Source organism: Apteryx rowi, unplaced genomic scaffold, assembly GCF_003343035.1.
Source record: "Apteryx rowi isolate R43461 unplaced genomic scaffold, aptRow1 scaffold_53, whole genome shotgun sequence".
NCBI lineage: Eukaryota > Metazoa > Chordata > Aves > Apterygiformes > Apterygidae > Apteryx > Apteryx rowi.
The window spans coordinates 1,984,921-1,997,480 of NW_020450794.1; the positions used below are offsets into that span (position 1 = coordinate 1,984,921).

The window sequence follows — 12,560 nt, forward strand, 5'->3', positions numbered from 1 at the left end:
CAGACATCTCTGCTGAGTCTGGGTAGTAACTTCTTAACGTGTGCTAACTTGATTGCTTATGACTGTTCATACCCTCTGCTGCATGATGTTTTTCCTTCTCTGCAGATGGATGATGTGAGATATCCTTAAGCAGGAGAGTAATGACAAATAACAAAACGAATGTGAGCAGCTTTCTGCAAGCCTTTATGAATGCATGTGAGTGAGGCACAAATGTGCTCAATATGAACAGCTGTTAGTAATTTTAAATGTTCATAAACAATATCAGCCCTGAGAGGGGCAGTCTGTCCCTAAAAACTTGCAAAGATTATTTCACAAGAGCCAGGTTTTTTGGAATGAATCAATCTGCACTGAATGGCTGACTAAAGCCAGAGCAAGTGAAATAGCTCCACCATATTAGATTACTGTTAACTTTGCTGCTATAGAAAAACGGAATTTCAGAGTTCTGTGGTACACTGAGATGCACTTGATGACAGGGATGCCCAAACAGTAATCTTGTAGCAGCCTGTATGGGCATCTGCAGTGCACACAGTATAGAGTAGTGGCTTCAGTCAAGCTCTTTCTCAAGATTCAGGAAGGAAGGAAGTCTGCATGGTATCAGCCAGTCACTTTGGGTAATAAAAGGTGCATGCTGTAAATCTGCTGTAAATCATATGAAATTAGTTTCAAAACTGTGTAAAGTACTACTTTATATTCAGATATTCTGAACTGTCTGTTATTATGTAAAAATTACTTAATCGTGTTACTGTCAAACTGCGACTTTTGTGGCTATATGCTCTTATTGGTATACTTGCCCAATTGCACTTACTATTTCCTGAATGGAAAGGTTTTTCTTTGAGAGCGAATTATAATTCTTCACTGCTTACTGAACCCTGCCTTTCAATGAACAGATGTGCCCCACAACAGCAAGCTAGAAGTGAGTTTGACAATATAGGACTTTTGGATTTATTTTTGCATGTCTGAGAAATGCATGATATGGGAAAACTATGGGGATTTTACTTAACGTATATACTAATTCATATCTGTCCTAATTTGTTACAACTCATCTACGCTTGGTTTGAGACTTTTTCAGGTAACTTTGAAATAAAGCTGGTATCCAGAGAGGAAAAGAATCCTAGCTAGGATACAGCTTTAAGCATGTGTTTTTTTTCAGACAAAATTACTGAGCTATCCTCAAAGTATTTTGCTTAAGAACATTATATAGGAAATAGGTAAACCTGCATTGTATGATGAGCAATGTATTGCATTAGATCTCTTTAGAAAGCAATTTGGTTCATCTTAAACTGTTATAAGAAGCAGGATTGAAGTGGAGAAAACATCACAGTCCTGAATTTATGTCCAAAACCCCTTCAATTTTAGGATTTTTATCAAATTCTAAGCCAAATCTTGAAGGTTCACATTCGGACAAAATTCTGCTGTCCTTAGTGGATCAAGGAAGAGTGTAATTCTTCTTGTCTTCAGGAACCCTTTCCTTACTGATAGAAATACTAAGAAGAGTCAAACTTGCTGTCTTGCTAATGCAGCTTCATTAGGGTTACTGACATTACTTACCATTGTTGTAAATGTGAGGGTAGCCCCTAAAACTGCTTGCTGTATGTTTTAATGCCGTCTGGCAATGGGTGCACACTCCGGCTATTGCTGGAAAAGAATGCTTTACTACAGTGACCTTCAGTCTCCGTAAACACTACCAGTTTAAAATTCCTTGTGCCTCATATGTTAGATTTTTGTCTGTTGCTTTCCTCAGCCACATGCTTTTATAGGCAACAAAAATAAATAGAGATTCTAGAGAGCATGATTATTTAAGAAAAAAACAGGCATACCACTATAACAGTACAAAAATATGTTAATATTTTAAAAAAATGGGTCTTATGTGAACCACACATTTGAAAATACCTTCAAAGTTCTTATGGTTGTAACTGAAGACTATAAGAAGTCATATAAAAAATAAAACAGTTGCTGTATTCAGCTGGATAGCTTCTCTTGTTTGAAGTGAACATCATTTGTCTGTGTGTGCTTAGCAAATTGTAGATTTGGAAGCTTTCCGACTCTAAGTCAAATGTTAAACATATAACAATTTGCTTAGCTCTTAATTAAAACTGGCCTGTATGGTCAGACCAAAGTCCCTTGAGTCTCTGTAGAAGAAATAGAGCATCTTATCTCAGCCTCCTTGGCTGAGGCATTGTCCCTCGCTCTTCTTGGTGAGAATACCCACTATGATGCCAAATGTTACCCATAGAAAAATTATGCATAGTAGTTTTTTGAGTTTGATTGGGCCACTGTTCCTGCCAGCATGTTCACGCCAACATTACTGTAGTGGTATTTGCTTTGTTTTCTGTTGTTTAATTACAAGTAATTTCAGGAAAAGCTTGAAGGTCTTGTCCTTCTCTCTTCCTGCCACAGGAAAAAAAGGTTGTACTTGAATTTTTGAAGCTTAGCTGCACTTTGAGTTGTGGAAAAGAGCCAAGAGTACCCACCAGCTCTGTTTGCACCTACAAATAAGAAATTGGATTCCTGTGTCAACCAAAGAGTAAAATTTAGGGATAGAATTGCTAGCACTGATTTCTTGCTACTGTTTGAGAGTGACCTCTGTGGTCTTGGGTGTTAGATATGCCAAGTCATGCATTGCCCATGGGATTTTAAAGGAAAACAAAAGATGATATAATCAAATAGTATGGGATTTTTCTCTCTGAATAATAACAGGCTAGGAACTGGTAAGTGATCTACAGAAACATGAGGTTGGGGGGGAGGCCTCTTTGAACTCGGTTTGGTTGGAGTTGGTGGCTGTAGAAGACTATTAACACGGAAACTTAAGCATACCAAAAGTTAGGTTGTGCTAATGTAATCTTCAGTGTATTAATAAACATAAAAACTTGCTAACCTTCTTCATTAAGAGACAGCTTTCAGTGTATTTGGAGATATTTTAATACACCTTTCTTAGAAAGTGCATCTTGTGACATAATCAGTTCTTGTTCTTTTGCCTTGTTGCCTACAGTAAGCTTTGTCCTTTACCTGAGCTCACACAACACTATTTAAAATAGCCCTCAAAAGACATGCTTGAATGTCAAAAATATAGAAAACTTAAGTACTGAGCTAGCCATTGAACTGATGTCTGGGGCTATAACCTAGCCTATCAGGCCAGTATAAAGAACTGATACTTGGCTTGCAGAGAGTAGACAAACTTCTGACAGCTATCCAGAGGTATGTAGGTCATATGCTTTTATGTGTAAATGTTGCTGGTGATATGTTAGAAAGGCCCAGGTTTTGAACCTTATATAAAGGTTGGACAAAGTTTGAAGTTAGGAATCCATACAATAAGATGGTACATTTATTAGTTGTCTTCTAAAAGAACAGTGAATTGCAGGAGGGTGTTTGACTTTCAAAATATCCAAGTTTGTAGTTCATACCTGGAAGGCTCATATGCAGGTATTAGGAGAGCAGGGTGCAGGCCACCCAGCACACTTTTTTTATTGGAAATGCAGATTAACTACAGTTGAAATGGCGAGTGTTAAGAGTGTAATAACAGGGTGGTGAGGAATTTAGGATAAAGCAGAGGGAAACTTTCTACTGAATAAGCTTGGTTTCCATACTTCAAGACCTTTCTAGATTAAAAGGTAATTGCCTTTTTCAAGCATATCCATTTTTGTGGTGTGGAAGTTGAGAATAAAAACTATACTGAATACTTCTTAAATTTTGTTCCTCTGCAGACTCTATTTCCTAGAGAGTGAGTGCAGGGAGAGGGGAACTGTCAGCATGTCACAGCTGAATTTCTATAGCTAAATTTCTGTAACTGAATACACTTCTGACCTTTTTTTTTTTCCTAGTCCATGAAATGTTTTAGCTTAATTATGAAGCAAAGATGTGTAACACTGCTAGTGACTGCCTTAACTTTCTCTGAAGAAGTCCTTGGTCAAACAATCTGACTTTGTAGGAATGAAAACCTGCAGGTAATGCAGGTTCAGCTAGTTCTGCTAGCAGGTACCTTAAAAGTTTTGCAAGCAGAAAAAAATACATCTTGGAAATGAATTTGAATTGGGCCTCTCTTTCTTAATTTGGGGGAAAACAGAACAGGTTGAAACTTAGTGAATCTATGAGTTTGGTTGTTCAAAGAAGTCAGGAGAACTACAACTAATAAATTCTTTGAGGAAGTGCTAGTGCATAGGCTATGTTAATTGAACTTGCAGATACAATATTTGGCTTGGAGAGTTTTACAAGATCCAGAAATGTTCCTGGAGAACTACAAACAATCTCTTACAGTAGCTATTTCCAGGTACCTGGGAAAGCCAAAGTTTACCGTCTTGGAAAGAAGACTGATGCAATTACATTTGCATGTTTCTGAATGTGTTTTCTTCAGATGATGCCTCGCCTATCATCCTTTCAGTCTTGGATATTAGAAGCCTAGCACTTCTCAAGAACAACCTGAAGCATCAGAAGCTGAATGAAGGACTGTCTTAAGAGCACTTTGAATCCAGAGTATCTTATTTGGCCTGTCATTATAAATAGAGCTCTACAGTGTTAGCACTGAACTGCTTAGTAGGAAGCACTTCTCTTCTGTGAAGCTTTTGTAAAACATAAGGTATGCTGTGAGTCTTATACTTTCAAACGTTTAACAAGTTCGACAGTCACCCATGGATCGCTATGGTCATTGGGTGGTGGATGTTTTAGAGGTGGCAAATCCACTTTGAAGGAGAATTTGCTGTGTCTGAAGAAATTAAGATTCAACTTAAAGATCTTTTTCTCAGCCTTCCTGTAAATTTGTCTTACCAGCCTCTCCTGCCAATTCCAGAGCTGGTAGTGTGTGGAGGATATCATAAAGTTGAACCTTCTGCTTTTTGCAGCAGCTTGAGACACAGCAAATCGTTCTTCCCTGGAAGCTGTACAAGTAACAATGGATCTTTGTTTGCTTGGCCCTTAAAAGAATTTTAGTTCTTATTAGGCACCACACAGTAGTGCAAGGGATTAGGTCATTTCCTTCCCCCCTCCTCTTCCTGCAGATTACTTGATTAACATTTCTATTGTATACTCTAATTAACATGTTCTTGGCTTCAGGCTGCTTTCCCCCATTTATAATCTCCTTAAAACACTGTAGTATGACATTAACTGTATAAGATGGGAACTCCTTGCACAGCAATTACATGGGACATGACACAATGAAAGATTAATTAGAGAATGGGGTTGGCCAGTCACCAATCTTCCCTTTCTCCTTCCCCCATGCACCCCTGATTAGATTCATGGGGACCCCGTAACAGACTTCATACTTTTGAAAGCATGAAATGTTTGTCTAGTTCTGATATCGCTGGCTTTGAGCAGAGTTCAACCACTGATTCAGGGGTAACAGAGTTTTAAGGTGGTGTCTAGTGTGTAAGCAGGCTATGGATTGAAAAACGTAGATGGCTTTTCTCAGGAACTGAGTATATCCAGCATTCAGTATTGAGCACTTCCCCAGATCCTATTCTTCCATTTTTTTTGCCCTCTTTTCTCAGTGTTTCCTTCAGTCTCCTTTTCTGTCTCCTGTGTGCAGCAATTTCAAGTGCTTATTCTGCGTAGGATTTTTATTCCATTTGCTGCCTGGTTTGTTAACTAAAATTATCAACAAAGACATGTTTAAAATTTCCTCCTTGGACTTTAGCATTAACATACTAATCAGTTTAACACTAGGATGAAGAGTTTGCCACTTGGACTTCTTAGCTGTCTGTACTTTAGAGGACCTAGTAATGGCTTTTGTCCATGTCTGTAAGGCTATCTTTTAACTGATAGGACTAGAAACGCATTCCTCTTAAAAGCTCATTTTGAATGTCATGTGAAATCATGTAATTATATCAAACTGCACAGCATCTGCTTGTGAGTCAGATATAAAGGGGTGTATCATCATGTTCTTTCTTTAACAACTTCACGGCAAGAACCTCCCCTGCAGTTAAGCATTGCTTCATGAAATTAGCAGTGATATCTTGGGCTACAGACTTGAGTGTTTCAGAGCCTGGCATGGTCGGCAGTATCTCTGCTCAGGGGACAGTCGGGCACCTGGCTGGTGACAGCACACTTGAGGCTATTGCTTCCAGTGCCCAACGCAGAGCACAGTTCTTGTATGGGCATTGCAGGTGGAGTGGAAATCATTAAACCTTTCCTTTGAAAGTAAAGGACAATGTTGACACAAGAACAGATGACTAGAACGTGGCTGTGAATAAGCATAAGCTGGAAAACAAAGTGTTCAAACCCTCAGTAGGGTGAGATTCTGAAACAGCCACTTAACAATGCAGCTAGGGGCAAAATAAAGCCAAACAAACCATACTTTAAGGTGGGGCATGATCAGCTATGAAAAGGTGATTAAGTGGTGTACTTGTCTGGTAGCAGAAGACTGTACTCCAGAATACCCTGGGTCACTAACAGGAGAGTAGGTGAGATATTGAGATGAAGATTATCTGCGGGAAGCTGGTTGAACAGTGGAAGGTATATCCACCTGCAGCGGCTCATTAGGATAAATGAGTCTGCACCAAACCTGCTGCTGCAGCTAGAGTGCTATGAGAACCTGAATTAGCCTGGGGTATTTTGACACTGCAACTACCTCTGTGATTGCAATATAAAACTGTCCACAGGTATATTAACCTGAGCTCTGAACAGTGGCACCTGAAACAAAAATAAAGGAGCTGTTAAAAGCAAATTAATCCAGATTCTACTTTTCAGACTAAACATTCTCGAAACAGTACAGCTCAAGTTTTATAACTTGCGTGACAAGAATAATGCAACCTAAGAGCGTTCTACCAATGTAACTTTATCGCTATGGTAACTTACACCAATATAGAGCACCTTTTGTACCTGTGTGACCATATCTATTTTAAGTGATACTAATGCAGTCCTGATATTAAAACAACAACAACAACAAAAACAGCCTTGGCTGAAACAGAATAAAAATGATAAACCCTATGTAGGCAGGGTCAAGAGGAAAATATTTGAGGGTGATGGGGAAAATGGGATTAGACCACTCTTCCAGCACCGTGAAAGGTGGCATTTTAAGGTTCTAATAGTTATCAGCGGAAAAACTAGGTTCATGTGCCAGTATGGTGAGGTAGTTGATTTTGGCAGGGAGGAGAGCTAAACTTTAATCTTCACGTGGCTTGATGAGTTTCTGGCTTCAGTGATGTAACTGATTCAGGAGGTTCCTGTCCTCTCAGTTGTATTGGCATAGCTGGCTTGCAGAATAACACCCCAAACATTAGGAAAATGACTTGGGTTAAAATAGTTGGGGTCTGTGTGTGTGTGGTTCTTTGGGGGGGGGTTCTTTGGTTTGGTTTTGTCAGTTCAGTGATCTCTCTCCTATGAGAATGACCATGCTGTTTAGGATTTGAATTCAGTAGAGTGTCCTCTGGCCAGAAGCAGAAGCCCAGAGAAGAGCAGAATAAGGGAACATGAATGTATTGATGCTTCTCCAAAGCTCTTCCCAGTGTTTAGCAGTTTGTGGCTCAGTGACTTCTGGAGCAAAAGTGGTGTTTTTGTGCTTAGTAGTCTTTGGAAAATAGTCCAGTGTCTTTGAGCCTGTGTTCATTTTTATTTTCCAGAATATCCTGTGGCAAGGAGTTCCATAGTTTACTTTTTCATGCATGCGACAGGATCATGTAACAGCACAACCTCACAGTATAACTTGGAGGAGATTAACATTGGTGTACAGGTTAAGAGAGAAAGAGGGCATGTTTTAATCTTGTTCTTAGTGAAGCTTGCTTATGTGGATTTGCAATTTATGCTGTGTTAAGCATTATGTACAAAAAAGTTAGAGTACTAGCTTTGCGTAGTGCTGTGTAACGTACCTCCCCTCCCTCCTTATGCTTGGCTGGTACAACTGTTTGCATAGCCATGCTGTGAGCTGAACTGGGGAGCAGATCCAGCTGAAAACTAACTGAGCAGATAAACCAGCTTTTAAAAATGTGGGTACCTTCTCTGTGAACTAGATCAAGAAAACCTATCTGTGCAGGTGTGCTTGCAAAATTGAGGTGGTGAGCCATAGTTCATAGAAATATGAACTACTGTATTTCCTGCATGGGAAAGAGCAGCAGAAGTGGCAGCAATACCGTCAGCTGTAGAAGTTGGTTGTGTCAAATCACAGCCTGAATATACCTCATTTGAGCCGGGGTAACTGTATGCGCCACCTTGGCCCGCTACAGATGTGATGTAAAACTTGATGAAAAGTCTGAACTACGGCATTGTAACCTGCTTGCTGCAGCCCGAGAGCGTTGGTATGATCAGTTTTATCAGGCTGTAACACGGAAGATGTGGTAACTTGCTCACTGTTTTATGGCTCATGCATTTAAATGATCCAACTCACTGGCTTGGTACAGTGATTGCAATTTTAGTGGAACGAGATGAGCTCAGAATCTGACCTGACATGTCCAGATTTGTCTGTCTTTCTACACGTGCATCCTATAGGAACGAACAGTTACAGAATCACTGGCCATGGGAGTCCAGTGTCTGAAAGCAGCTATACACAGGTGGTATCTGCAGGTGTTTTGAACTTGTCAAATTCTATAGTGTTAGTCAAAACAGGGCTAGCAATGCCTGAAGTTTCTGCTGTTTTAATTCTTATTGTATTAAGAAATTGCTTTTTGTGGGGGAGGTGAGGAGAGCTAGCTGGGCTAATAAGTGATAATTTAAAAAAAAAGTATAGCATGCATGGGTACAGTTATGTAAGACAAGCTGAGAAGGAAATAGAATAGTGTTTCTCTGCGAATCTAATCCAAAGAACTGCTGGGGAACTGGGCTGTAGAATACAGTTTTCAACACACCCTCTACTTCCTTTTTTCCTTTTTGGGGCCCAAGATTGATGAGTTTATGGGATGATAAGCAGGATGCAAGCTCTGACTTCAGCCAATGGTGTGTAGCATGGTGGTGTTTACCTAGCTTACGTAAGGCAGAGCCAGCCCCTGTTTAGTCAGACTGCGTTACCAACTGCTTAAGTAAAAGCACACAGAGCAGAAGCACTCAGTCTGGCAGTTGCTGGGTTTTAAAGGAGTTGGTGGATTTCATGCGTTTTTAAGCAAGACCAAAGGTTGGTTTCTTCTCTGCTGTGTAGAAGTATTGAAAGCACAAAAAGATACTGGTAAGTGCCTGTATGCCATCTTTTTTCTATTCTAATGTATTGCTTCAGTCTTTTTTTCATAGAAGCCTCTTGCATTGCAGTATTTTTTCAGTGAGAAGTTGATAGTTTCAAAGTGAAATCTGAGAACAGACAGTGTGTTTGCAGGCTGCCCTCCCACCTGAACTAGGAAGAGTCATTCAAAGTGTGTATTATCCAAAATGCTTTGTGCTCTGTAACAAGTGCCAGTTGCTTCTTGTTTTGAGGCTGCAGAGCAAGATGCCCTGAAACTGTCAACTTTGTCTAATGAAATCATACTGGGGGAATTTCTCACAAAGCTGTTAAATATTTGTGCTCTCTAGACCAAGAATGAATTAAATATAACAGGTCTTTTTGCAAGGTGATATGCTATGTGAACAGGCTTTATTGTGATAAAAACACCTATTGAGCAGATAGTAATCTGGTACATAAACTGCCTTATCGGGAAGTCAGAAGCTCAGAAAAAGCTAAACAGTGACATTCAGGTTTGTAGAACAGGAACTCATTGTGGTTTTGTGCAAGGATGGGGTTCTTTGCTATATATTCTAGTTCAGATGCATCATTCAGTAGATCTCCCTGTGCTTAGTCATCAAAGCATAAAAAGCTCCATCTATTTGCTAAATTGTCCTTTTTAAAATAGAATGTCTGTATTTTGGCATGAACTCCTAATCAATATGTATATGGAAGTTGTGCTTCTGTCACTGACTTGCAATGAAAGTAGGGACTGCTTATTTTTAGGGTAACATTGTATAATTTGTCTGAAGGCAGTAAAGACCGTAATAATGTTAAAGGACTCTGACTGCAAAGTTCACTGTGTTGGGAAAATTAGTCCTTATTTCTGTCACTTTGTACAAATATACAAAGTTTTTAGCCTTCCTGCTGCTGCTTTTGTAATGCGCACTATAAGGATGTAGGTAGGTAGTGTTACGGTTAATGAACACATGGCATTGTCCTATCAGCACACCTCTTCACGTCATTTTATGGCTTCATAGTTATAGCATATGTAAATAATCTTTCCTTGAAAATCTGAGTAAGAAATAAAAACTATCCTCGGTCAACGTACAGAGTTTGAAGCAACAGTCAAGGTGCAAGTCCAACCAAAAACTTGTGTAGAAAGCTGCAAACTAAGCTTCCTAAGTAACTCTTGTGAATAGCTTTCACAAGCCTGGAATCTCAGCTGATTCAACAAGCATAGCTTTTATTTGGCCCTGGTGCTGCAGAAGTAGCCAACTGAGAAGCTTGGTGTTATGTGAGGCTATGTTTTGTCACAGGTTTATCTGAAAGCTGACTCGGTGAGCATGGGTGGTAAGGAGATGTAAACTGCATGCAAATGTAGCAGTTTGTAACTGGTGAAGAGGCTTTTTTTTCTCAGCTAATTAAGGTTATAGATAATATTGCAGTGACAGCTTTAAAATAGCCACCTTGTGCTAAAAGACAAATGTTTTCAGCTTCCCACACACAGTCTGAATTACATCATTTATAATCTGTAGGAGGATATCGTGGTTTCCTCAGGGGAGGATCAGCTGTTACTTTTCATAACTGAAAAAAATGCTGGATTTTTTCAAGAGAATATTTTCAGATTTGATTTTTGTCAATCTGTTAGAATGGATCATTATCAATAGATATGATATCTATCAATAGATAATAGATGTAACTGCTTCCCTTTAGCTTTAATATGCTTGGCTGCCTTCTAATCTCATCAATGGCAATTGAGAATAACTCTACTGAAGTTCGCAGGACCCTGAACTGAATCTGGCCCAGGTACTTAGGTGATTTTTTCCATCTTCTGGGAAGGAGTGGTATTTTTGAGTGCTGTCAGCAGGTACAGATTTTCATATATGAGCCTATAATAGCAGCTTTGTTCTAAAAGGTTTGCCCTGTTCATTGGACAAGGATGTCTATCTTCATGGCATGGTTCCCGAGTTTTGTAAAATTGCCGAGGACTGTTCCGATTCATTTTATGTGAATGAAACGAAACTTGAAGTGGAACACTGAATGCCAGCCCAACTGAAAGTGTGGTTTCCTAGACTGGAGAAAGTTAGCTGAAGTCTCAGAGCAAAGCAGTACGTTTGCTCTTGTGTATCGAGTTATGCACCTTTGAAACGGTCCACAGACAAAGTGCCTTTTCCATGCTATGACTCTTGCACGCCATGTTCTCAAGACTGCTAGCCTACTAATGGCAGGCGTCCTTGGTAAAAAGAGGCTTTGTTTTGTTTCCCTTCTGTTAGGGATTTACAGATGTTCTCAAGGCACAGAAGCAGCTATTTCTGCTTGCATTGTTTTATGTTTGTTATCCTGTGCAGGAAAGACTGTTTGCCTGTTTCAGAGTTTGGCCTTGTTGTATGGGGGTTGTAGTGTTCCCCCCCCCCACCCCCCCAGTTTAAAGATATGAAAGCATTGAAAATAAAATGCAACTTGTTTGTATATAGTGGATGACTAAGCTTATTTAGATTTTAAAGAAAAGGTCAATGGTTACAAACTAAGGAAAGAATAATCCATACAAAGGCAAAAGGCTGGGCTGCTCTTCCATGCTCCAAGACCTATTGTATATCTTTTTAGGTGCTAGAAAACTTTTCTAGACAGGAGGGGAAAATTAATTATCCTTCCTTAGGAAGGTAAACTAGCACTACTGATACAAAGTGACAGTACAATCTGAATACTCAACAGCTGCATCATTACACCTTTCCTATACATCTATAGCGAAGGATGCAAGCTATAGACAGAATCTGCCTGATCTCACAAGTGGAATATAAAACCTGCAGAGCCTAAAGCTCCAGGTATGTCTGCAAAGGAACATGAGCTGTTTTTTAACTGAAAAAAAAGGGGGGAACTATGGCTGGTAAATCACAGAAGAGTGTTATGTGTTTATATGCTCTTCTACTCAGGTGAAAAGGAACCTAGGAAAAACAGTCTGTTATTGATGAATAACTTTCCAATGGCTATTTAAGCATCACATAGTAAGGAAGTGATTTCCAAATCTTTGTCTCTGCTTTCAAAAGCAGTGATGTAAGGAGCTGATTGCTCACATCAGTGTAGATCAGCAGTAATGTTATCAGTATCAATGGAGTGACGTTAATATGAAAAATGAGCAAATTGTGTACAAAACAGTCATTCTGGTGAAGCGCAACATCCTACAAAGATACTGATGTTTCAAGATTGAGGAAGAATATCGTCCCACGAGTGGTTCGGATGTGGTGGTCTGCCTGCCAAAATGTGCTACCACAATCGAGTTATCTCAAATGTGTGTCTAGTGCTGTGAACTCCCGTGCTCGTACCTTCTGACTGTGTTAAATCTGGCAACTTGGGCTTGAGGGACTCCTTATCAAGCAAGAAGGCAGCCTGTTGGGAATGACTTTGTTTTTTTACTTCTCTCTGACTGCTTATTGCCTCTTCCTTCTTCTAGGCTTCCTTCTTCTAGACTAGAGAGACAAGTAGTCCACGTGGCTTCTTTGTCTCTCACAGTTAC

General features: G+C 39.6%; 1 protein-coding gene across 4 annotated transcripts in view; it reads left to right on the top strand.

Annotated features, from left to right (window-relative positions):
* PELI1 (pellino E3 ubiquitin protein ligase 1) overlaps positions 1 to 12,560 on the top strand; it is a 47,102-nt gene that overhangs the window by 18,638 nt on the left and 15,904 nt on the right. The window contains exon 1 of one of the 4 annotated variants that reach the window (XM_026080732.1): positions 127 to 195. The exons of 2 other annotated variants lie outside the window; for them this stretch is intronic. The gene's annotated coding sequence lies outside the window, so the exon portion shown is untranslated. Of the gene's footprint in view, positions 1 to 126; positions 196 to 8,988; positions 9,080 to 12,560 lie in introns of those variants that run through there. One more of the 4 variants, XM_026080734.1, reaches the window with a different exon arrangement.